Source organism: Myiozetetes cayanensis, unplaced genomic scaffold, assembly GCF_022539395.1.
Source record: "Myiozetetes cayanensis isolate MyiCay16 unplaced genomic scaffold, myiCay2020 scf5-8, whole genome shotgun sequence".
Lineage (NCBI taxonomy): Eukaryota > Metazoa > Chordata > Aves > Passeriformes > Tyrannidae > Myiozetetes > Myiozetetes cayanensis.
In genome coordinates this window covers 68003770-68031256 of record NW_026087742.1, presented here as the reverse complement: position 1 = coordinate 68031256, position 27487 = coordinate 68003770, and positions in this window count along the sequence as shown.

Genomic DNA, 27487 nt, shown 5'->3' with positions numbered 1-27487 from the left:
TTTTTCCTAATATCCAATCTAAACCTCTCTTGGTGCAACTTGAGGTCATTTCCTCTTGTCCTATCACTTGTTACCTGGGAGAAAATACTCACTCACATGGTCTCTCTACCATGGAGAGGAAAGGGATGAGAGGCATTAAGTGTCCAGGTCTGGAGATGCAACTAGGGATAACTTTTCTAATACAAGAAGAGAAATAGGAGGGTATTTTCATGATAAAAACTGAAGATTTGGGGAATTTATCAAAGACTAACCCCCATACATTAAATGGTGGCCTTGTCTAAAAAGCTATATTTTTATCTCTGACTGTGAGTAACTGTAGTATTTAATGTATATAAATATTTGATGATTAACTTTGGTTAAGAGCTATGCTATCTCTGTTCATATCATAAATTCAAGCTCTGAAGCAATAGCTTGGACAAAACACTAAGGACTCAATTGTGCCTTGAAGACACAGCACCACACTGGAGATAACACACAGGCACATCACCTTGTCAGCAAATCCAGGAGGGGCTGTGCCTCAGGCATGCACTCTGCCTCCTGCAGCTCCTGGGGAATGCAGCTAATGTACTCCACTTACATGGGCTGCAGCATGTACTCCAAAGGCAGGCAATGTTCCTGGCCTCAGAAGACCCACCTGGGGTCCGAGCCCCTACAGCTGTGTGAACTTGCCACATTTTCTATGAAACAACTACACTAGCAAAGGTCCTAACCACAATTTGGAAGGAGTCACCATGAAGTCAAAAGGTTGTCTCTCCTCTGTACTTAGCTTACACGAGTGCTGCTTGTGGCAACTCTTCAGAAATCCAGCTGGCAGACTGTAGTGGTGTCTCAAAAGCACATTTGTATACTATTGAGAGAGGTTAACCACTCTGTACCTCATGTGACAACTATCCTGCCTAGTGTAGGACAGGTGTTTCTTTGCAGGCAGGCTGAAAAAGAAAATTTTGATGATGCGTCTTAAAATTGCACTAGCCTTCATTGTGTCCTAGGATTTCAGCTCAGAGGTTGATAAAAATATCATCCACCAAGAAGAGTGCAAGGACTGTGATGAACTCTGCTCCTCACCAGTAAAATGTTAGCAGAGAGGTTCATACTCTTCTATTCTGCAAGTCTGAACACACTGTCTCTCATTCCCCCCCTGAAATCAGCTTGCAGTATTCATATGCTTGATGTTATTCAGAGGTGACATGACTTAAAAATTATTTTTTTAAGGAAATAAAAGTTTGTATGGGAGGGGGACTCTCATAATTTTTGTAATACAGTAGGATACTGGTGAATGTATGAGATAATATGCTTGGTAGATAAAATCGGAACTCATTATTTGCTTGCTGTTTAAAATGTGCCAAGGATGTCAGACACTCCATTTTTTTCTATGTTCATAGCGTGCTTCCTTTCAGTCCTTGTTCTGTGAGCTCCTAATATAAGCATGAGGTTTGATGCTGCTGCAATTTTGTGTGTCTGTGAGGGTGATCTGGTTGTGGGTGGGAGACTTTGGTGGATTATTGTGGTTATATTATCCTGACAGTTACTTGCATAGCTCATTCTTAATCCATTCTCCCCTAGGCTATCTATTCCTCTTTTTATTATCCTCAGTGCTAGAAAGTGACTAATGACTGACTTGAACTTATGGTAACAACCTAAACCCATTCCTTTTTCCACTGAACACTACTGATGTGGAGAACGGATTGTTCTCTTTCAGATCATTTCACCTTTTTTAAAAATACTGAGAATGTCATCCCACCCCCTCTCAGGACTTCTCTAGACTGAACAACCTGATTACGTCAAACTTTTTATGTAGTCCCTGTTTTCTTGCACTCTGTTCATCTTTGTGCTTTGAACTCCTTCCAGATGTTGTGCATTTTCACTGAAATTACACTGACCACTGTAATGCAGCTGAAGAGCCATCAATGTCAAATGACATGAATTGGCTTGGGTTGTACATAGTCTGTCATCACACCCCTTTTTATTATGCTATTCATCATGTCACCTGTCCAGGATTTGGTGCAGGAGATACAGCTGTAGAAAGAACAACACCTTTAGGTTGGAACCTGATTAACAAGGGAAGGCTCATTGAAAATCTGATGGTGGAATATAGGTTTGGGTGGAAGGGATCACAGATTCATCACACTGAGAACAGGGAGGAGGAAGAACAGCAAAGTAGGCATAATGGATTTCAGAAAAAGCACTCTACAAAAGCTGAGGGAACTGGTAAGTAAACTCCCTTGGGAAGATAGAAGATAAAGGAATTCAGGAGACCTGGTAGTTATTAAAACAGACTGTATTAAAGGTGCAAAGCAAAGTATTCTGATGAGAAGAAGAGCTTGGAAAAGACAATGTGGCTGAATTGGGAACTCTTCAAGGACTAAAGAATACAGAAAAAAAAGATATATATTAAAAGTGGAAACAGGGACAGCTGAATAAAGATGCGCATGGAGGATAATAGCACAAGCATGTAGGGATGAACTCAGAAAGGCTAAAATGCAAAATGACTTACAAGCAGCAAGGGAGATGAAAGGCAAGCAGACAAGGTTCTAGAAATACATTAGGGAGGGAATAGAGGGAAAGCAACAAAAAGTATGAGTTCAGTACTGAAGAGGGAAGAGAAGGAAAGTAAATAACAGAAGGCACAGAGAAAGGACACTATACTCTTTTTCCCTGCTTCCAAATGAACAAAACTAAAGTAAGAGATGTTAGAATAGCATGATAAAACGCACTCTCAAATTCATAGGAAGTCAGCTGAAACAGCTGCAGAGCTATCACTTTATGGGAACTAATGGAAGCTAAGTGAAGACTGGTAGAAGGGTACTCTAGGCTATTTCTAAATCAGCAAGTAGTGCAGCACGACAGGAGGGGCTATGGAGAGGCAGAGTCAGTGTGAAGACCTTCGAGTCTGCACAGTGCCTTTCTTTAATTTGACTTTCATTTGGTATTGTGCTCCACGTATACTGGGCTTTTGATGGGTGTTTTCCAATTTAGTTCAATCCAGAAGTAACTCATCAAAGTCAGTGTGAACTAAAGCATGAGGACTATTGAGAGATTTGCTTCAGAGGCATGTATTTAGAATTAAACTGGGGTAAAAATGCAGAAGATAGAGATAAATTTGTCTGTCTTCAATAATAAGTCATTCTAACAATTTTTTAATTGAAAAAGAGAAAAATTCAGTGTTTGAAGGTTGTAAATATGCAACATAATTTAACTTTGGATCTGAAGACTCTCATGTAACTACAGGCCTGTCAACCTGACCTCGGTGCCTGGTAGAGTTATGGAGCAGATCATCCTGTGTGCAATCACACAGCAGCTACAGGATGGACAGAGGATCAGACCCAGCCAGCATGGGTTTAGGAGAGGCAGATCCTGTTTTACCAACCTGATCTCCTTTTACGATCAGGTGACCCACCTGGTAAATCAGGGAAAGGCTGTGGATGTGTCTATCTGGACTTCAGCAAAGCCTTTGACACTGTCTCCCATAATATACTCCTGGAAAAGCTGGCAGCCCATGGCTTGGACAGGGTCAGGAACCTGTGCTGGGTCAGGAACTGGCTGGAGGGCCGGGCCCAGAGAGTGCTGGTGAACGGGGCTGCATCCAGTGGTGTCCACCAGGGATCAGTGCTGGGCCCAGTCCTGTTTAACATCTTTATCAATGATTTAGATGAGGGGATTGAGTCCATCATCAGCAAATTTGCTGATGACACCAAGATGGGAGAGAGTGTCGACCTGCTGGAAGGCAGGAGGGCTCTGCAGAGGGATCTGGATAGACTGGAGAGATGGGCTGACTCCAATGGGATGAAGTTCCACAAGGCCAAGTGCCGGGTCCTGCACTTTGGCCACAACAACCCCTGCAGCACTACAGGCTGGGGACAGAGTGGCTGGAGAGCAGCCAGGTGGAAGGGGACCTGGGAGTTTGGATTGACAGGAAGCTGAACATGAGCCAGCAGTGTGCCCAGGTGGCCAAGAAGGCCAATGGCATCCTGGCCTGGATCAGGAACAGTGTGGCCAGCAGGAGCAGGGAAGTGATCCTTCCCCTGTACTCTGCGTTGGTGAGGCCGCACCTTGAGTATTGTGTTCAGTTCTGGGCCCCTCAGTTCAGGAAGGAGACTGAGGCACTGGAGCAGGTCCAGAAAAGAGCAACGAGGCTGATGAAGGGACTTGAGCACAAGTCCTGTGAGGAGAGGCTGAGGGAGCTGGGGTTGTTTAGCCTGGAGAAGAGAAGGCTTAGAGGTGACCTCATCACTCTCTTCAACTACCTGAAGGGAAGTTATAGCCAGGTGGGGGTTGGTCTCTTCTCCCAGGCAACCAACAACAGGACAAGGGGACATGGGCTCAAGCTCTGCCAGGGGAAGTTTAGGTTAGATGTTAGGAAGAAATTCTTTACAGAGAGGGTGATCAGGCATTGGAACGGCCTGCCCAGAGAGGTGGTGGATTCACCATCCCTGGAGGTTTTTAAAAAGAGATTGGACGTGGCCCTTAGTGCCATGATATAGTAATTGGAGTTGGATCAGGGGTTGGACTTGATGATCTTGGAGGTCTTTTCCAACCCAATCTATTCTATGATTCTATGGTTCTATGATTTTATGATTCTATGATTCTATGTAAGACTTCAATGTGCATATCAGAAAAACAGTTGAATAAAATCACTGTTGCATTTGTGTGTGAGAGGTGGAAAACTTTGCTTAAGATAAATTATGAACTGCATTGTGAGGAGAACATTTCAGAATGGCTCCAGCAGAAGTCTGTCCTTGTCGGGGTTTGCATAAATGACTTGTATTTTGGAAGTGAAAGTACATTTATATGTTTTGTTCATTACACCAATCTTAGGACCTTTGTAAGTGAGAAGGGAAATAGGAACATATTGTATTAGGTTGGAATGAAAAATGTTTTTGCTATATTAAAGATATATTTAGCCCCAAATCAATATGATAGATTTGAGTAAGAATCTCCAGAAAAAATATAGTTCAAGAACACATAAACAACATGGGGAATATCTAGTCAGGCACTACGGAAACAAAGCAGGCATGTCAATCAGCTCTGGGGAAAAAGTGGGAAATGTCATTCTGAGATATGTGAACAGAACAGGAGTGCCATATATAAGATAGGGAGATAAACATTTTGCATTGCAGGTGAGGCCTCCAGGGAAGCCTGTGCTTAGTTTTGGGCTCCACACTTAAACAAAGATGTTGACAAAATGCAAGAGTCCAGCTGAGCACAAGAATGACATGACATTTCAGAAACTTAAGATCAAAAGAAAGGTTTTATAAATCAATAATGCTTAGGTGAAGAAAAAAAAAAAAAAAGAGAAGACAAAGGAAGTACAAGAAAACATGGATAAGTTGCCTCTTCACTGTGGTCTACCAAGAAAAAACACAGGACAATGAGTGTAATTGGGAATGTTTCTCTTTAATCGGATACTTGGTGATATCAAACCAGCAGTTGTAGCTTGACTCAAGATAAAGTATTTTTGCTAAGCAAACTAAGCAGGAAAACCATGTTTATTCTGGAAACACAAAAGGTTACAGAAGTACAAAGTTAGAATTATCTGCCAGCCCTAAATGAATGCCTTGGAATACTCTGGGAATCTCAGTACTAGTTAGCATCTATGTTTGGGCATCTGAACGGGTACCTTAGAACCTATGGATTTACTGTCAAGTGAAGAGTTATGGCAAACAGGTAAGACAAAATAATTATTGCATCTAGGCAAGAGCAGTGATTCTGGTCACAGAATGAAATGCATCTTGAACAGACACATAGAATAGATGATCAACATATATCCAGTCACTATTATTTAAGATACCACTTGCTTGTTCCTGCTACTGTACAACATTATCTTCAAACACCTCAGAAGGAAATCCACTTGGTTCAGTATAGGCACATTTTTAGAGGGACAAGGGATTTAGCCCAGAGAATCTCAAAAACTGAGTTTTAATGGAAGAGTATGTGAAAGAAATGTTGATGAAGCAGGCAATATGAAGTTTACTGAGTTTAAATATGATACATATCCCTATATGGGATACACTATCAAAGGAATAAGACAGAAGAGGAGTTTAGAAAGGGAGACATTCATGACCAAATCAAGGGGGAAAAAACAGTGTGCTAGTATTTACATGTACTGAAGAAAAGTAGGGGAACAAAAAGTATACATGGAAGTTATGCATCCTATGAGATCTTAGGAAGAATGAATTTTAAAATTGTTAAAGTCACCCTCCAACAAAGCTTGAACTCATGCCTACTGTAATCTCTTGATCTAAGCACAAGTATTTGAGCATTGTATGCATGCATGTTTTCCTTTAATAGGTATCTTTATAGACTGTCTTAATTGTACAAAAATGAAAATAATTCTATGAAAGTGTGTTATTGTAGGAGGAAATAATGGGACATATTTGATATTATTATCAAATATATTGGTTGTAAGAATTTATTCATAAATGTCATTTAACAATTATTTCAGATCAGTATAAATGTCTATGAAATTACGAGTTTCACTTAGTATCTTTCAGTATTAATAAAAGAGAATATTAACATAAGAAAAATGTGATAGTTCCCAGAGTAGTAGCAGAAGTTCAGTAATTTACTAACTTTTCAGTAAATGATACCAATAATAAAAAGTCTAGTGCTGCTTACCTTAATGTACTTCTACATATTTTATATAAGGTTTTACTAAGAAATAAGCCTCACATGAGAAGAAAAAAAATCTAGCTCTCCAAATTGAAACTACTAGTTTCATTTACTCAATGAAATATATCAATCCTGAAAGTCAGCTTCCACTAATGTGCTCATTGCAACATTATTGGGGGTAATATACTTAATTAGTGAATTTTATATAAGATTTATTTTATTCACAGAAGCTTGGTTTGATAAAATCCTTCATTGCAATTCGTTTAATAGGTAGACTATAGAAACTACATTAATATTACATCCATGAGCAAAGAGATTACCCCACAGTTAATGACTCCCTTGGGTTGCCCTTTTCCGACAAAGGCACAGAGCCAAAAAATTCTGGTTTTTTTCCTTCCCTCTGAAATAAAGAAATATTGCTATGTAAAAAATCAAATGTTGTGTTCTTTTTATAACATCTGGGTTGTGAACAAATGAGAAGTGACAAAATATACTAACTCTGAAACAAAATTATATTGACAAAAATCTGGTTTAGGGTAAAAAAAGGATTCCAAAGGCTGTTGATATGTCTGCCAAATGACTCATAAAACATCTAGAAGTGATTGGGGTCAGAATAAGAATTTAGCATATTAAAGGATGCTACAAGGAAAGTTTTTAGGTCAAACAGTGGCGTCTCTTAGCGCATTACTTGTGTGCATGAAAGCAGTGACAGCTGCAACCAGTGTTCCAAAGGTTTCTGCAATTTGTGGTTCAGAAGGTCTTATATTTGTTTGCTTTGCTTCAGCCTTTGCTTCACAAGGGCTTGAAGAATCACACAGGTAATACCTGGTATGACAACACAACTTTCTTGCCACTGTTCTAACACTTTCTTGGGGCAGGAGGAGGCAATTTGGCTCACTGTCTGCTGGAGATCTAGATCAACAGCTGAACATGAATGTTTCAGAGAGAAAAGGGAGGAGAGGTTTGAAAAGGGTGTACTTGGTGGTCTTCCAGAAAGGCTTGAAGTATACTGTCATCCAGCCACATTGTTTCAGGCAGGGAGATAAACATTGCTGAGTGCAATAAACATTGCTGAGTGCAATTTCAGTAGAAGAGAAGATATGAGAACTATACTGGTCTTGGGCATCTGCCTACAGTATCAATACAAAAGCACACAGAGACAATGCATAAACAGGCATTTTGTTTGCCATCAGAAGGCAATTCATCCCACTCTAAGATGCCTAGACAGATGAGATGAATTGCTCTCTGCAAGTACTTACTGTCCTTCACTCACTGTGGAGACAGGTTAAACAAAATGCCTAATTTTCAATAAGAAGTAAGAAATCCTTGCCTTAGAGTCTGAAACATGTTTCGTCCTGTCAAGAAACACATCTTAAAAGTATTAATGTTCGGCTTCCTTAAATTTCTTTTCTTCACTCTCCAGTTCCTGGATCTGCCCAAGGTATGCTTTTATTCTCATTGGCTTGGCTTATCCTTACAAACCCTACAAGACTAGAGGAGTGGTACTGTCAACCACAGGTTCGTGCTGGCCTGCTCTTCTCTGTCAAGTCTGGGCATGGTTTGGGGCCATGGGCAGGGGCTTCTCCTTTGAAATCAGCCTGGATGGATGTCTGAATGCAAACTGTACCATGACAAGGCAAACCAGTGTCTGTCTTGGTTTTAGTTAGTTTTACACATGCAGTTTCTGAACAACATTTGTTTCTCTCTCTCTGGAAAGAATGATGAAATGCACTTAGCTTTTTTCTGTGGAAAAGAACAGTGTTACCTTCTTTTTATTTCCTTCTGTTTATTTCTTCTGTTTTAGTTCATAGAATAATACTAAAAAATTTCTGTTGCTTTATAATAAACTCATGAGTTGCTTTTGGGATTGATGAAGTACCTCAGCTTTCATTCCTATGTTAATCAATTGCAGCATATGGTTAGTGCTTCATATACTGCTGCAGTGAGGTTGATCATTTGCCATATCAGCCCAACTGTGTCTGCCATTCTGGTTCTAGACGTCAACTTCTTTCATGCTTGTGTTTTCCAGGACTGTGGAACAAGAATCGTAACGTGTTTTGTGATCATGGGAATACGGAAAACAGGAGTAAAATGCATACTGACCTACTTTTAAGAAAATAATTGGAGCATATCACATACGTTTGTAACATAGAAAGCATATTAATATTTATGAGGAAGTACCTTTACTTTTGAGATAAATTTTAAAAAATATTTTGATTTGTCATGGACCACATCTCTGATTTAAAAATAAACTATGCCAATTTTAATTAAACTATTTTGAGTTTGAAAATTTGTTTTGAATTACCTGTAATATATTTAAATGGAGTTTAAGAGACCCATCTAATTTATTCCATAATGTCTTGATGAAAAGTGAAAAATTAAAGAAACCTGGAACTATCAAAAATTGTATTTTCCATATATTTTCACTTTAATGTCTTCAAAACCTTTAAAACAGTGATGATTTGAGTTCCATAGTCAAAACACTTCTTTTGTAAAGAAACATGAATCAGAATATAATTTTTAAGCTTGGCCATGTTTATATGCATAAGTGATTATTGCATAAGGAGATTAATAATAAATCACAGAGAGATTTATAAATAAGTTATCCATGGGAAACTGAGCTAGTGCTGCCAGTTTACTCCTTTATTTTGCACACATTGGATTGTCGTTAAACTTTAGTTATAGGCTTTTTAGTATTTAATTTCATATATTGCCATTTTATGAATTTAGGTAATATATGTGGTGAGCTGCACAGCTACTGCTCGCTGGCCTGCATGGCAATAGCTGTACTTAGGAACAATCCACCTGAGCAGATATATATACACATATATAAATATAAATAAATAAACATACATATGTGTGTGTGTATGTATATATCATTGCATGCTTTGTATCAATCAGATTATTGCCTTCACTTCAGCTGAAGTTGCAACAAACCTTGAGTCCATAGCTACACATGGATTAGGACTACCATTTGTCTGCTGCTACTGGTAATTTCATTAGATTTCTACACTGAAAAAACCCACATTTTTTCACTGCAAACTCAATGTGATGTGCCCTTATTATGTGGATGGCTGTGGTGGAAATTACTACAGGTGGTCCTATGCAATCTCTAGCTAAAGGCACTATCCATCAGCATTAGGTCTAAGTCAAAATAATCTTTCTATCTATTTTTGTGAGTGTTTGTTGGCCAAGTGCTCATTCTGCTTATTTCTTTGAATGTATATGTTGTTAAGAATTGTTGTTAAGAAAGCTTAAAACCAGAAATTAAAATGAAGAAATTAAGTGTCATGCAAATCATACCACATAGCAGTTTTATGATCCTATCAGTTGAAGCAAGAGGGAGAGAGATGAAAGCTTTTTGAATCTAATCTTACACAGTCCATCTGTTGCAGCATACGACAAGAAGTCAAGCATCTGAACTTTCAGTAGCCATTATGGATCCTTGGCATGGATCTGGCTCTCATTGTGAAGCCAGTGTTGATACTTCCACTGATTGCACTGATTGACTGTTGTGTCATATTATCCTTGGCCTTTCCGACTTCCTCACTTCAGGGGATATCAACACTAGTAATCATCAGGCAGGGCTCAATTGATTATCTTCAGAATTTTCTCCGGCTATTGACCATAATGGAAAAAAATTGTGCCTCTGAATTATTCAAAATGAAAACATACACAGAAGAAATCAATAAGGCACATCTGATATTAAAGACAAATTAAAGCAGGCAGTATATCGTGTCTTGGGGCAACTGCTACATACAAAGAAGAAAGCGTTTTGGAGGTAAAGAAGACTATTTTCCTTCTTTCTTTTCATTCTTTTGCAACTATTATATTTTAGCTGTCAAAATGAACATCTTTACAAATTAGGACATTGAAGGTTTCTTTTCAACTTGTCCTTTGTAAACGTTAGAATTTAGCTTCAGACTTTAGCACAATAATTCCTTCTTTGTATCCCCACAGTCTTTTTAACTTAAATGTAGCCTGCCGTGCTTGAGGGATAAAATTATAGAAAAATGTTCAGGTCAGAAAAATCACATTAACAAATGTCTAGAGTTAGGCACTGAGCCTCTGCAGACTTTGAAAGTGTTAGAGATTAAACTAGTGAAGAAAAAAGTGCCTCTCTCTGAAATATCTAATGTGTTAGCTGTAGGAAAATGTCCCCTATATGAATCACAGACACGATTTTTAAAAAGCTGTGAAAGAAGAATGGCTTGATTTTTGGGGGGCAGTAGTAGTAAAGAGTCGTGTAAGTTTTTACTCTGAGTTTCTGATTCAAGACAAACTACATGTAGAATGCTGATATAGTGGATGTCACGTAGCATCTCTGACTTTCCATTGGTAAGATTCAGGATTTGGAATCATTAGAATATTCTCTGATTGTAACTCTGCTATGAATGTGGTAAATTTCTCAGCAAGGACTGCAGAAAAAATGTTCCACACCTGTGGTTTGAAGCAATTAAGAGAAAACAACACAGCACTTGTGTGACAACAGGCAACATTAATACCTAAGCTGAACATTTCTAGCACTCAGAAATCTTTACTAGGATCTGATTCCCTGCTCCCTCACTTCATGGAATAATAATTTTTTTCAGTATTATCCCACTGTCTTCTTTACAGTAAATTTTCATTTACATGTGGATTGGAATATCAAAAACAAATGAAAAGGAAATTTAATTAATGTAATAATGTCTTCTAAGGAACCAAACCCCTTTCCTGAAAGTATGAAAGAGGGGTAATCGCTGCTGTAATAATTAATGCTCATTGGAAAGAGAGTCATATCCAGGATGATATAACAATCCCCAGGAATGAGAGCATTGATGGCTGAGTGGTCTTTCAAAGAACTCACACAACTGGAATTTGTTTCCACTGTTCATTGAAATTCACACAGGCAGTTGAACCCTATAAAACTAAATGGGTTTTTATTCAGGCTTTTGGGGCATGGAGTAGAATATAAAAGGAGCCGAAGCTGCTGCGTAAAAGGAGAAACTTGAATGATTTCTGCTTTTAGTTTGTCTTTTACTGGAAAATGTGAATAGGCCTAAGCTTTTAGTACCAGTACATTTTTACTGCAAGAGGTAGGATTTCTAAAAATATAAATTATTGAGAGATGCAGATAAAATATTTAAAACTACTTAATGTGTTAGGTGCCCAGGTTCTCTTGATCTCAATGGAAAATAGGCACCTAAGCTGCTTAGCTGTTCAGAAAAATTATTCTGGTATTCCATCCTACCGTGTAAACACCTAAATACAGCTGAAAGTCTGGCTAAAAATGCACAATGAGCTGTGGAGGGACTGTACACTATGATTGGGATTCTTCTTGTCTAATTTTACACACTAGTCAGAAATTTAGGGATGTTTTTAAAACATAAGTCTTTAGTGCCCTCAGAGATATTATAGGGTATGCAGGACAACTCAATAGGATTACCAGATATAACAGAGGACCCAGAAAGGACTTATGCCTTCCTGGAACTGCAGGCTGAGAGTAGAAGGGAGAGTCTGTGTTACTTCAAATGAGACCAGATGTGTATTTTCAGCATGGGGGGAGTCTTAACTTAATTTGTACCGCTCTGCTTACATTTTCCAGATCAGAGAGTATTTCTGAGGTCCTGAACATGGCAGTGACCACATAGTCTGACATCTCCTCCATATGACACCTGGTTGAACAGGAACCATGGAGAACTACCACAGGTAAGTCTGAGCATGGCCCAGGGCGCTCGCCTAAATCTCTTCACTGGCGGGACCCAAGACAGTCATCTGAGACTGGTTAAATGTGAGAAACATGAGAAATAAATATGCCTTGGAATGGTGGACTGGGTTTCACACTTGCATTGCAAAGGTTGAGTTTTGCACTAATTTGGTGCTTATTGAAGCCACAATGGTTTCAATAAGTGGTTGATGTTGAAACATAACCAAAACAAAGTTTAGGAGAGCTTTGCTTGTGCAGAAAATGGTACTCCACATTGCCAGTAGGTGGTTGCCAGTTCAACCTTCATGTTGCTTGAAGCTGCCTTTTTTGCTTATTTCTTCATCAGAAATGCAAACGTGCATCATGATATCCCATGGGATCCCTGTGATCAACTGCTTGAAATCTTTGCTGCTGTGTTTCACATACACACACAAAAAAGTGTCTCTATTTTCTACTTTACAAAACATTTCAAATGCTGCTTTTCAACTACAATTAAACTTTTTGCTCCTGAAATGGAGGAATAAATATCACATCACACTGGCTTGTCCCAGTGACAGGGAATTACTAAAATTCCTGTTGCTGTACATGAGAATTCTGACTATTGAGCCAAGTAAAATATGGTCAATTTTATAGAGCCTATGAAACTAGTTGGAACTGCTTAGCAAAACTTCTTTTGAAAACATGATTTTTTTCCCTGTTCAATTCTGTTGAAGATCTTATGTTGCTTGGGTAGATCCAGACGAGGCAAATGAGGATGGACCTTTGACAAAGATGAAACTCTAGATATTGTCCCCATGATTACTGACACACTATTGTCTGTGGGAACACTAGGTTCAAGATTTAGATTATTGGACTGGTATGACAACTTTCTGCATTCCAAACTCAGTGCATGTATGTGTGCCAAATGTGTATGCATTCTCTATATCAAAACTTGCTATATGATAGTTTTTTGAGCAAAAACGTTTTTTCTCAGCACAAGATTCTTCTCAAGAGATTCGTTCCTCTGTGAAACAGTAAGACGTGAATAAAGCTACAGCAATATTTACAAAGAACTGCAAGCATTGGAAAAATGAAATAAATGTTGAAAGAATACAATAGTGTATCTAAGCATGGTCCTAAGTTGAAGAGCTAAGGGACTAGATGCTTGGCTACTCACAACTTCAATTTGCATGGTTGTCAAAGCACAGTGGTGTTGAAGAGGTGCTCTTTAATATGTGGTGGAAGGATGTGAAAATAAAGTAAGAACACATCAAAGCAGAAAGAGAATACAGCAGAAGTGATCTCGGTAGTTTTACAATACTTTCTATGCTGTCAAATAACTGGGTGCCAACTCAATTTGCTTCAGGCATCTGTTTCAAAGTGACCAATGAGACCTCATTGAAACAAACACGAAGAGTTGTTCTAGAGAGAGCTGAGTTTGGCTGACAATATGGATAAGACTATATGCAGATTTGGTTCCCTTTGTCCTACACAGTCCTCCAATACTAGTGCAACTGGTTTTGCATCCTCAGGCAGCTCAAGCTCTATCCAAAGTATGCAACAGATAGTTCCACATCATGATATGAAAACATGCTCTTTCTGGGTTGAGAAGTGCTGTTTTCAGCAGTCTGAGCTGAGAAAACCCCAAAAGGATAGCTATTATGTTCAAGGGTCTGAAGGCATGGAACCAGGATCAAATGTTATGCACTGTGAAGGTGGCCATTTGGCCAGTTTTACCACATAACCTAAGGGACAGGATGATTCCTAGGAGTGGCTATACTGAGCAATACATGCGTAATGTGTTGTCTACATTCTTGCAGAGGAGATGGGAAGAACCACTCAAGTCTTGATAACACTGTACAGCACATCTATCTCATGTCTGAACCCCAACTAATTTCATATTTTCCTCTATCTGTTTTGCCTATATTATCCGGCTAGTACTTCTCCCCATATGTTTATGGGATTTATAAATCGCCTTGAATACTCATCTCTTGTTTCCCAAATAAGCAAGACTTATAAACCATAAAAAGAGTCTTAGTTTGTCATTCTGTTTTCTTCAGAATAAAAACTTAATTTTAACTAGAAATCTATACTCAGACCTGGCTTCTGGATTATAAATGCCGTGTGTATCCCTTCTAGTCTGAACATGTGCACTCAATACAGAAGCTTAAAGTTACCTCTGTCTCCATGGCATTTCTCACTCAATGACCTGACTCAGTGGCCTGTTGTTCATGTGCACATTTTAAGGTGTCTGTTTCTTCCTGTGTACTGGATAAGCAACAATATTGCTAGAAGTTGTAACTGCAAGGCTAATTTTATACCATGTTTGTGATTTTAACCTGTAAGTTTGCTTTCAAACTATTCTGTATAATGCGAGGGTCACAAAAAATTGTAGACTGCAAAAATAGGTGAGATGATGGGCTCAGTTTCCATTTTTGTTCCCTAAGTTTTAGTAAACAAAATATAAACTGTGTGAAGAAGTGTCAGATGATGAATGGCTTACACTCTGTATACTTCTGAAAGCTGAGAGAAGCAGGTCATGGAAATGGACCCTTGTTTCTGTTCTCCTGAGAAGTTCTTGCTGGCAACTATCAGAGGCAAAATAGAAGGGTATTATGTGTGAAGTAAAGCAGTCATTGTAAATGTTCCTAATAGACTTGCAGAATTGTAAAGCCATGACATGTCCAAAGAAAGTGGTATAAAAGACCTATGGGATGCACTTGTTGTCTGTGAAAGAGAAGATGGTGGAGAGTGCCAATGTAAGAAGTACAGTTTAAATCTTTTCAGTCTAAATATTCTCCTTGGCCCTCTTTAGTGTATGAAGTGGGTTTAACCACTCACCAAAATAAAGAAACATGCCTAAGGATATCAATTCTCAGGAAAACTTCTAAATCTCACCTTCTGCCTAGACAATGGAGACATTTGAGGTTGATATTTTGCTGGGGTTTTTCAAAGTAATTGTAGTACTCAAGTTGTTCAAGTCTCATTTCAGAAAAAGCTTGAGGGTATAAAACATAATCTTCAATACAATTCTATATACAGTAATATGCTAAACATCAGTGGTAGCACCATCTGAGTTGTATATCTTGTGTTTTACCAAGTTAAAAGCTTGTATAAGTTCAGTGCCAATGACTTCTGAGGAACTGATACAAAAACATACTATGTGGAACAGGAAGGATGGAACATTTTAAAGGGATTTATTCATAATTATTTCAGAACTAACTGTTTGAAATGCTTTGGGAAGATGCTGTATTATTGTTACATAGAGATTTTACTGTTTTATGGGAAGTAATACTGGAGGGCTGCTTTAATGTTGTACTACAGACATCTAGTTACAAAGCAGTAACAATGGTTTACACCAAAAACATAAACTGCATGTTGCAAACCTATAAGTAATGTGCTTGAAGATGAAAAGTGAACTCAAGACGTGTATGGTATTTCCATTAAGCCTTTCTCTTACAGTGTAAAGACCTTCACCAATATGGCCACCAAGCTGAGTGGAGGGCTGGAGCAAATTGGGTTTGTTCATCTTGCAAAAGAGAAGGCTTAGGGGTGACCTAATTGTGGCTTTCCAGTAGCTGAAGGTAAGCCTACAAGAAAAGTGGAGAGAGACTTTTTACAAGAGCGTGTGGTGACAGGACAAGGGGGAATGGATTCAAACTGAAAGCGGGTAGGTTTAGTTTAGATATTAGGAAGAAATTCTTTATTGTGAGATTGGTGAGGCACTGGAATGGGCTGCCCGGAGAAGCTGTGGGCGCCTCATCCCTGGAAGTGTTTAATGGCAGGTTGGATGGGCTTCTGAGCAACTTAGTTTAGTGAAAGGTGTCACTGCCAATAATGGTAGAGTTGAAACTGGATGATCTTTAAGGCTCCTCCCAACCCAGGCCATTCTATGATTCTGTGATTATATGGCTATCTGGGCTTTGCAAATGCCCCACTATCCTGTTTCTAGGAAGGAGGTTGTGAGCTTTACAGAGCTCACAGTGTTTTCATTAGAAGAAAAATATATTACAAAAAGCAGGTGCCATTAGAATAAATCACATTAAAGATATTTTCATCCATGACTTTCAACAAGGCTTTGGGGCAGTTAGAAGAGAATAATATTGTTTTATCAGGTGATACCGTGCTGGTGCCTGCAGAAAATTTAAGAAGGCAACTTGTTAATTAAAAATGAAATCTTAAGAAAATAAAAAACATTTTGGGAATATTTTGTTATTATTTACTATTTAGCAGATCAGAATGTTCCATTTAGTAATATATAATTGCTAAAATATTGTTGTCAAACACATTAGTTAAGGAAAAAAAGAACTAACTGAATAAACATAAATGATACTTCTGTCTTTAACAGAAAGCATCAGCAGTCCCGAGTGACAGGAAACTCCTACTCCCAACAGTTACACAAATTTATTGGTAAAATGTCTAAAGCAGATGAGAAGTAAAATTGATCTTGGAAAGAAACCAAAGGACAACATCATCAGCTTAGTGATTCAAATTTACAGTCTTATTTGGAAAGGTTAAAAAAACAAGCACAAAAGAAGTGGTTGCAATAACAATAAATAAGTAACAAGAAATTTCCTGAATTTGAAATTTAACTTCATTTGCCATCAGTTTCCATTATGATTTTTTCTCTGAATCCAGAGAAAATGAAAGCATGTGGCTGTGTCTTATTCTTCTCCATTCTGAAATTCTCATACTTCTGTATACTGAGACTCATCATTGCTAGGTTCCACAGCTCCTTTAGAAGAGTTGAGCTAGACAATGTATCTACTAACTCAATACCCATCAGTTTACTAAAATAGTTAGTTTTAAATGAACACTATGCTTATGTGGCTTTTCACGACATCTTTCAAAACTGCATATAAAAGTTTATATTATGAACTAACTACTCTCCGTCCTGTGATTAAAGGGCAAATGATGACCTCATGAACTACCCTTTAGACTTCCAGTGCTTCTGGCTTTAATATTCTGTGCTAGATTCACAGAGCTCTTCTACAGATGCTAAGCGTTCAATCCTGAAGGCTCCACTTCATCATCAGGTAATTAGTATTTTCATTAACTTGCTTATTGTCAAGGAAAATGAGCCTTGATCATCTAATTTTTCCTCAATGAGTTGAATATTGTAATATATCTATAATTAATGTGTTTTATGCCACAAACGTGTAATGGAGTGGAAATCTGAGCCTGCTCCCAGCAGTCACTGTCAGTAAATGTTTGATGAATAAACAGAGACTTTCTAATGGGAAATGGTGGCGACTTTTATAAGCAGACACAATAAAGACTTTATTAACATACTTAAGAAGCATTCTGGGAAATAGAATTGAATGCATTATTACTGTAGGCTCCTTTTGTGAAAAGTAAATTTTACTGTCCCCATAACAAATGTTTGCTTGTTTGATGTAACTTGTAGTATCCTTCTTTTATGGAGCATCTTTCAGTGTAAATCTGTGAGGCATTTTAAAGCCACATATTCCCTACAGGTTTATGATCTTAAAAAAAAAAAAAAAAAAAATCCTTGTGAAATTTGTATAAACTAATCACTTACACACCTGGCTGTGATGGAAAAAGAAACAGAAAAGAAAAACAAAACAAACCAACGCTGAGCAGATATTTAAAATCTCGAATTAAAGTGAATATCTTATTAAAATGAAAATGTAATGTAGGTGTTCAGAGAGAGAGGGAAGCTGAGGTGGAATGGCAGATGATTTGCAATGCCACATCTGCTGTAACTAAATATGTCTTTAAAATGTACTAATTAACAGCTCCAGATGTAATATCAAATGCCATAATAAAGAGCAAGGAGTGTCTCTGAGCTAGTCAGGAACACATTTAGCTTCTTGACGGGCTCCAGAACAGAAACTAAAACTGCACTGGCTGAATTTTAAGAGATGTCATGTGCACAGCCTGTGCTACAGTCAGTGATGACTGCAGACTGTAGAAACACAGCCTTCAGGAAAAGGAAGGACTTTTCCTCTTAATTTTTTTTTTTTTTTAAACCAGGATGGCAAGTTGTTTGCCTTCCCAGAATACATTGTATCTGGGAATCAGCAACTTACCTAAGCAAGAAAAGCACTTGAATCGCATCTGCTGCTTTTACTCAGCTAAGTGCAAATTCTGTGTCCTAATTTGCATGCAATTCAGAAGCTTTCTGTGGCATTGATGTAATATGATGGAGAGTGCAGGAACAAAAAGAGTGGAGGAGAAAGAGAAAAAAGATAAGAGTAGAAAGCAAAGAAAAACTCCTAAAAGAAGAAGACAGTTGTGAGAGTAAGCAGGATGGCCTGCAGTTATTGCCTCTCTCCACACCCCTAATGTGGGAGCTTCAAATATTCCGCACTCTGAGCCACCAGTACTTTCAGTGAGTGGCTTTGATACTCAACACCCCTGCCCATGTGACTGGTGACGAACAAGTATAGGCTGGAAGAGGTTCCCATGCTGTCTGCCCTGCCATGAGTCACCCAGAGACAGCTGTCAGGGTGAAACTCCAAAGCATGTTCTGGGACAGGAGCTGTAGATATAACCATGGGGAGCTGGGTCTGTTTCACACATCTGAATGGGAACTTGTCACCTATACCTCATGGAGAGGACTCAGCACACCTAGGGTGTGATGCATCTGTCCTACTTTACAGTATACTATGAGATTTCTGAATCAAACTGTAATGAATTATTTCAACTTTTTTGATTTTGAAGGCAAAAGTTTTAATTTTATGTTCCATTAGTGACATTTTAAATATTATGTATTACTCTACCTTTCTAGAGAAAATAATGTGATGGGCCTCATATTATTATTAAAGAACTTTATTTCCATAAGGAAAGCAAATCAGTGCTTTTGCTTTTCATTCTAGTTTGGTGGAATTAATGTCAGAATTGCCTTTGGAGCAACTTTCTCATTTCTAATTTGTTCTACTATATAGAAAACCAGAAAACTTGAGTTTTGATACAAGTAAATCCCAAGATGGAGTTATTTTGTAGATGCATCCTTAATTCAGAGAAGAATTGCCTAATTTTGTGTGTTTTAACTGACCAAATGTAGCTGACTATTACATTTACATTTAAAGTAGCTGTTAAACACCCAGATGATCAACAAGAAGACACTGTCACTTACAGGGTATGATTTGTCTGATTCTAATGTAAATCTCTGGAATAAACCAGAAGAATCTCAGTCTAGAAGTACGTATTTCTCATCACCTCTTCACTAAACAATGCGACTTACTCAGGTGTTGAAGTTTACTTAATAGTAGCTTAGACTTAGATAAATCACCTTTTGAAAACAAACTGGTCAAAACACTAGGAATCTGACCACAGAGAATAATTTAGGATGTAAGAGGATGAAGATGTGAGACTGAAGTAGATTTTTTTTTAATTGATGGTGTAGGTCAGACATGCTCGTGACTTACTACATCACAAGAGATTTCACTGAAAGTGTTTTGTAGGGTCAAGACAGAAGAACATATGTGGGGGATTTTAACTCAGATCTCCAATTTTTTCCAGTGGGCAAATTCTTAATCTCTTGCAAAAGGGATCTAGTTAAATCACATTGTTGTAAATAATGTTAAGAAAATTAAGTAATGTAGTTGAAACCTGTGTCCATTCCACCCAAATTAAGGCACCTAGATAGGTGTCAAAAATGAGGTATGTATTCACCACAGCTTCATCTGGGGAAAGACCAACATTTTCATATTCAGTCTTTTTATGTGGTGTATGTACCTCAACTCTTGCTAACTACACTGAAAATTAAAATATCCTGAGCCCTGAAGTTTGACAAACATGACATATGACAAGTGTCATTTGATATAAAGGTCAAAAAATAGATCTCACATTTCTGAAACTTCCAATTTTAAATTTAATTTTTTGGGGGTGTATGATTAAGTCACTATTAACATAGCAATTTTTGTTATAAATTTTTTTATATTCACTGTCTACTGCAATTATTCAGATGAAGGAGGTGCTTTACAACAGATGGAAAAAACTCAATGTCAAAATAATAAAATAAAACCTCGAATAAATCAATATACAAGGTATATTTTAATGCTCTCTGGTATCATAAACAAAATAAACTGATTTAAACAGTAGTCCAGTTTTCAGCATGCTGGAGAAAAGCAAGGTATGTTCTCTTCTAATGCATGAAAACTGGTTAAGTAAGATTTTGTGACTTTTCTGTCTTCAAGACGGTGTCTTAGGTGGAATGCAGATTATTTTGAAAATATAGGGAGTATTGGCAGTTTTTTCAGTGCAACCAGGGTTATATTTGTTTTGTCCAATTGTGGTATGTGGCAGCATACTGAACAGTATAGGAAATATTGTAGAATTCTCTCCATGCCTCTCTTAACTAAAACCTTATTATTGTGTATCTGAAATGCAAGAAGGCAAGAAAGTATTTTGCAGGGCAGAGTTTACTGTTATAACAACAGACAAAGTTCAGGTACATCCTTTTTTCCCCGTAAGAACTACCCATATTAAAGACAACACACCGTTGAACATCAGCAGCACTAAGTGGGAGCACAGTGCTGTTCTCCATTATGCTGCTATTGATCTCAATATCTACACCTTTTTTTTCTAGTTTACACTATCATTACGAAATTAATATTTGACCCAGTCTTCTAATAAGAGATGCACATATTTCTACAGACTTCATTGATCTTACATATGTTTCTGCAACTGCTTGATATTTGATAAGATTTATCTTTGGATGAGATCTTTGAATCTTTAAAAAAAATATTATTGAAAGTGCAAGTTAATTAATTTTATGAAAAATATGAATTAGAAATAGAAACAAACATGGCAATGAAAAACCAAAGTACTATGTTGTATTCTATTTCACTACAAAAGGATGGAGAAGAAAAGGAGTTTGGCAAAATAATGCATATAAAGGCCAGATATCTGTGTCCTGAGGCCATCAGAGACTTCCCTAATGGACTACAGAATGTGTAAAATAATTAATCATGTGGAGAAGGTATTGCCAGGGTTAGAGATGGGGTCTTGAGCTTTTAATGGAAATGCTCTGTGATTGAGCTGGGAAAAAACTTCTGTAGTTAGAAGAGGAGGGCATCTGTCATACTTAATTCATAATGGTTTAGGAGCACAATAAAATACGAGACATAGTTCAGCACTTCTATTTTGTGGGGTATTAAAACTATATATAATACAGGAATAGTACAAATTTGCAGTGAACCACCCTCCGTGGTGGTATTCACAAATATCAGTAGGAGGAATGCTTAAAAGGTTAAACTCAGATTCTCTGGGGTCAGATTTGTTCCCTCACTAACAATACATCTACCTCCCTGACTAATATTTCTGTGTATATTTTAAAAAACCTGTTATCTTTTCTACCTGCTTGTTTCATAGGTTGCTGAGATAGAATGAAAATTGATAATTTTGTTTCTTTGTTGGAAGCCTGAACACAAGGATCTACCTTAAAATAAATAAGTAAACAAACAAATAAAAATAGTTCTAGTATTAACATGCAAGTTTTACAGACAAAGAATGGTATTAAGACTGAATAACTTCAAAGGGAAACACAGTTACCACTACTTATGCACATGAAATCTCAATCTGTCCCTCTACCTGCCTGGTAGAGGTATTTTATGGTACAGTCTTTAATAATATGATCTGGAACCTACCTTTTTCCACAGGATGCCTTCCTCATTTATTGTAGGGGATAAACACTGTTAATTATCTGAGCATTTCCCTTAAATTTTCTTGACCCCTTAAATTTTTCCCTTAAATTTTCTTGACTCCATAGGTCAAGAAGTGAATCTTTTCTTCTCCTGTGTTGCTTTAATCACTCATCCAACAGTTTGGGTGTCCAAATGGAGGTGGCTAACATCTTATGTTTTACTCAGAGCTTGAACATTATGCAGTATGCAGGAATGCTACTCTGTACTCACACAAAAGAACAGAACTCAGAAAATGAGAGTATAATCCACTGAAAATCGCACAGTTTGAGATTCTTAGTCAACAAAAGAATGATTGTTAGCCAACAGGCTTATAAAAAACAAGATATATTTAACTGTGCAGGAGCTTTGTTAGAGGCACTACAGGAAACTTTTAAAGGTTCTCATCTGCATTACTTGGTGGAGGTCAAATTATACATATTAAAGAAAATTCAAAATTCAAACTGAAATAGTTGTACAGAGAGACTGAGTTAGGTACAGTAATTTCAATTGTGTTTGCAATTTCAGAGTATGTTTAGAATCAGTAACACAAGGGTTGAAATGTGCCCCAAAAAGAATTCTTTGGGATTACCAATAATCAAATAAATATTTAAAGACAATATGAGCCTTTGATGTTTCCAGTGCAACTAATCCAATCTATAATTATACTCTAAAGATTCCAAATTATGTCGATATTCATAATTTCTGAAGATTTTATTGAAGTATTAGCAGCTTGAACCCACTCATTAAAAAGCAAGTTTTACTTTAGGCAGTTAAGGAGAAAAAGAATTAACTGGGAAAACACAAATACATCAACATAGAAACACAGAAAGCTTTGAGTTGGGAGGAACCTTAATGATTATCTATTACATCCCACCCAGCTGGGACAGGAATGCCCACCAGTAGACCAGGTGGCTCAGGACCCCATCCAACCTGGCTTTGAACATTTCTAGGGATGGGGTCTCCACAACCTCTCTGAACAACATGTTCCAGTGCCTCACTACCCAGTTTCCTCACCAACAGAGGAAAAACTGTTCCCATGTAGCTAAATTTAAGATGACACAGAGTGTCAAGTTGCTCCAATCAGACCAAAAGGACATAAGAGAAGAGTTGACAACGGGGCACAGAAGTATTGTTAACACTGTCTTCCAGCTTGGGCAAGAAGTTCAGCCCATTCAGCACCTACAATCTGAGCAGGATCACAGGAGTCCTAATCCTTTGTAGCAACTTACATCACTAGGACCAAGAAAGACTCTTGTAGTCATAGACAAGCACTGCAGCCTCAGAGGCTGTATGTTTCTCAGTCTTGCTGCTTTTGGATGACCTCTCTATGGAAGAAGGAATTGACTGGCTGCCACAAAGGAGGCATCTGGAAGATACTATGTAGATTGCACTGGGAGGAAAGTGGAGGTGAAAAATATAAAGGATCTATATCTGATGGGGATTGAACTCTAATAGAAAGCAAAAAGGGGCGGACTTCTGCCCATGCCAGTTAATGGGAGTTTTGACATTTGTTTCAGGAGCTGTAGTGTCAGGCCTCTGTGAATTAACAGTGGCTGAAGCACAGAAGAAAAGGAGTAAATAGGCTGTCCACAGCAGTAAAACTGTTTGTGCCTAAGGGTATGACTGTGCTGTGATTTGGTGTGTGTATACATATTCACACTATCTTTAATCTTGACTGAATGGACACTACCTGGGGTGACTAATGCTGTGACAGCATATACTCCAGTGTGGGCAACACAAGCCAGCAGAACACCCAGGCACTTTATCAAGCAGCTGCCATCCCCTGAAGTGTGTGTTGCTGCAGCTTTACTCAGACCTAGCTGTATCTCCTCCAACAGTCATTCTCTAAACCAGGCATGATGTAAGTATTTGGAGGGGGCTTTAAATGAGGGGTGTTTCAACATTTCTACCATATGGCTGCAGAAAAGGTAGCTGATGTTCAGGTTTTAGAGCATGAAGTCTGTGCTACGATGATCAGTTCCCAATATGCTGATGATGCAACTAAACAATGTTGTAACTAAACAACAATATGTGAGTGTATGTGTAACTGTGTTTGCTTGAATTGCTAAAAAAATAAATATATAAAGGAGAAGCTAAAGGTACACAAAAGCACTGATGGACCCTTAAGTGAAATGGGTTATACTGGTGTGAGGGGGAAGGAGGCTGAGTGTCTGAACGTCACAGCTGTGGCCCAGTGATAGACAGGCTGAGGCAGTGGGGGCAAGAAGAGTGGGAATATGATGATAGTTGAAGTGTCAAGGGGGTACAATTTATTGAAAAGCAGATCACAAAGGAGAAAATCCTTCTTGCATATTATTAGGGCTATTGATTGATTTATATAGTGCATTTCTTAAGCAAAGCTCTTTATAGAATTACAAACTATTAAAGCTGAGTGAATAACTCACAATGAATAATTTATCCCATGAATTTAACCTTTCTTTCTGCTCATGAAATAGCCACAAAGAGATCACTATTTCCTTAATTATTCAGTGAATTTTTTTAATGAACTTTTAAAACGCTATGAACTCATCACCAAGCATGTTCTCATAATGCAAGATAACCAAGGATTCTTTGGGTGCCAATTGTTTAGAGACAACCAAACTTGTGGCGAACAAAAGCACGTACACCATCCTGTGCAAATCTGGTGGCGTGCAGAACACACTTACTACACAGTGCAGTGCGTTGCAGTAATAGCTGAGCCCTCTCTGAATAGGCGCAATTTTAGGACAGAAATAAGGAGAGCTGTGGCAATGTGGAACTCAAGCCCTGCTATCCAACCCTGAGCAGAAGGAGTCTCAACAGCACATTAGCTGGGGATGCTGACAAGTGTGGGTGTACGGAGCTGCAGCGCCTTGTGGAGATATGTGAACCCCTCTGTAGTACCTCCACGCTGGTGTGCAGCTCAGGAGCACCTAGAGATGTGCACCCTGTACACTTAAAGCCAGCTGGTTATGCACCTAAGTACTGTTGTTTATTGTTTTGTTTTGGTTTTTTTTTTTCAATCAAAGCCCGAATTCACTGTGATACAACATAATATTTTTCCATGACAGAATGAGTATGTAAAACTCTGAATTTAAAAACTGTGCTACTCTAAAATTCCTCTTCCATGAATTTTCAGGTAAGTACCATGCAAGTCTATTCTCTGATATATTTTTTTGCCAGAATATATTAAATCCATATGTATCGGCAGAAAGTGAATACAAAAGAGAGGCCTGTAAACTATGACAAAATGGGTGTAGTAGTTGTGCACTAAGTACATGATCCCCAAAACAAATTCCTTGGAATCATTCTTCTTCATTATATTAAACATCAGTCATCCCTGAGGAAAAAGAGAACCAAGCAGAAATAGGAACAGCAGAAGCATTATTCAACAGTTTGGAAAGAAGACTATGTCTTCTGAAAAGCAGGGAAATATAAGGAGGACTAGCAGCTTCTTTTAACCTATCATCTCTAATGCAGCCCTCATTTTTGGAGGCTGGGGGCAGATTCTAAAATTATGTGTAAATGCTCTCCATCCTACACTCTAGCTCATTTCCTTTAAGGTTATGCCACGGGACTTTTTAAAGCTGTTTCACAATTAAAGTTTCATGCTGCACAGATGGAGAAAAATGAACTTCCAGCACAGCTCTGTGTTGTGGCAATGGACAATCCTTTTTTAATTACAGAACAAACTTTGAGATATTTTCTCTACTGCTGTATTCTAAGGCAGTAGCAAACAAGACTGAGGAGTAATGCATTTCTCAGCTGCTACTGAGTGTCTTAGTGCTTCATAGTGCTAATAATCTGAATGGGGCAGCAGATTAATAATTCACCTGTGATAACACGGTGCCATCTTTAAGAGGAGTAATTTAAAACAAGATATTAACAAATCCCTACAGATTTTTTTTAAAAGAAGATCTTGATTTGACATGAGGAACACAAAATGCTGCTTTCAAATCTCTCCTGAGCTTCCAAATGGAGAGTAGACTGTCCGAGTCTTTATTTGTCTTTCTTTACTCAATTCTGGGGATTTGGGAGCATAATTTTACTGAAAGATTGCAATTATTCTTGAGTCCTGGTTTCTGTCAGCCCTTTTGCCATGCTCAGGGTAAACTCTTTTGGAGTGGTGTCCGGTCAGGTCCATGTCTCATAGCAGTTACGGGATACACACATGAGATTGTTCCAGAGGAAAGGAAACCAGAGGAGCTCTTGTATTGCTCCTGGGCTTCTACAGAGTGAATATGAAGTGAATTTCAGGTTCTCTGCAAGAACTATTTTGATCTCTAAATTCATTTGTATTTGTCCACACTAACCACTAAGGTAGATAGAAGCACAGTTAAGGGAAAGGACAATTACCTAACAATTTCAGTTTGAGGCAGTCTGGATGCACAAATTGAAAATAAGCAAACAGAGACAAAACTGTGACTTTCTGATGAAGTTTAAGCCTATGCTATCAGACTGTTGTCACCTTTTAAGAAATGTTATACAATTTTCCTAAAATGCTAAATGATAGTGTCATCCTCATCTTAGCAAGCTAAACAATCTCTCTACCTCCATAATATTTAAATACATTCAGATCATTCTAGATAGTTGATCACTGTGCACTTCAGATATTTAACAAATATTATGAGTGTACGTGTGCATCTCAAATGTATATTTATATTGTTGTGCACAGAGTAATGTGTCTTCTGGGTCCTATTGTAAACAAGCTGTCAAGCTTAACTGGGTTAGCCTGTAAAAATATCTTTCCATAAATAAATTGGAAAAAACCCCAACCCAACAGTCAAGCAGTGTCTTCTAATGGGCTTGATCAGAAAATAAGGAGAAAAAATATAACACACAATAATGTACTCCTGTGCTTCTCAAGATGTCAGTATTAGTAACTTTGGCATGCAGTCACTTTTTGGTTAATTTTTGTTTGTTCTGTGCTTGGTAATATGGAAAATTCCATATTCAATTATATCCAGTCACGCCCAGTTTGTTATTCCTCTGTTCTAGTCACTCATGTCCTTAGATATGACTAAAATTATCCACAGAGAGATCAAGAGTGCATTTGCCTGTAACATGTTCAGCACTGCAGCAGCAGAACAGAATGATGACAGCACCAGACAGAAGAAGTGGCTTTTACAGACAGCCCAGTACCTGAGGAGGATTAGAAGCAATACACAAGAGCCAGAGATTATTCGTGGTGAAATTATAACAGTGTTAACAGAGATCAAATATAATTTATTTTGGCTTCTTTTCTGAGCTTGAAATCTCTGTTGCTGTGGCTGTTCATCTCTTCTCTGTCACCCTCTTTGATCTACTTTGTTTTCTCATACAAATACTGTATGTAATTATGACATTTATGCCAACCTTTAAAAAAAAATCACTCCTGTTTTGAGGAGAGCTACATAGTAGTACTACCAGACTTCTCATAAATGCAGAGTAAAATGCTCTGACATTCTAACAGATGAGAAAATTGATTATATAAAACTTATTCCAGAAGCTGCTAATTTAGATTAGGACCTGCTTCCATCAAGAACTCTAGTTTAGTTATTCATTCTTTTAAGGAATGAAATGATCTGGTTTTTTATCATCG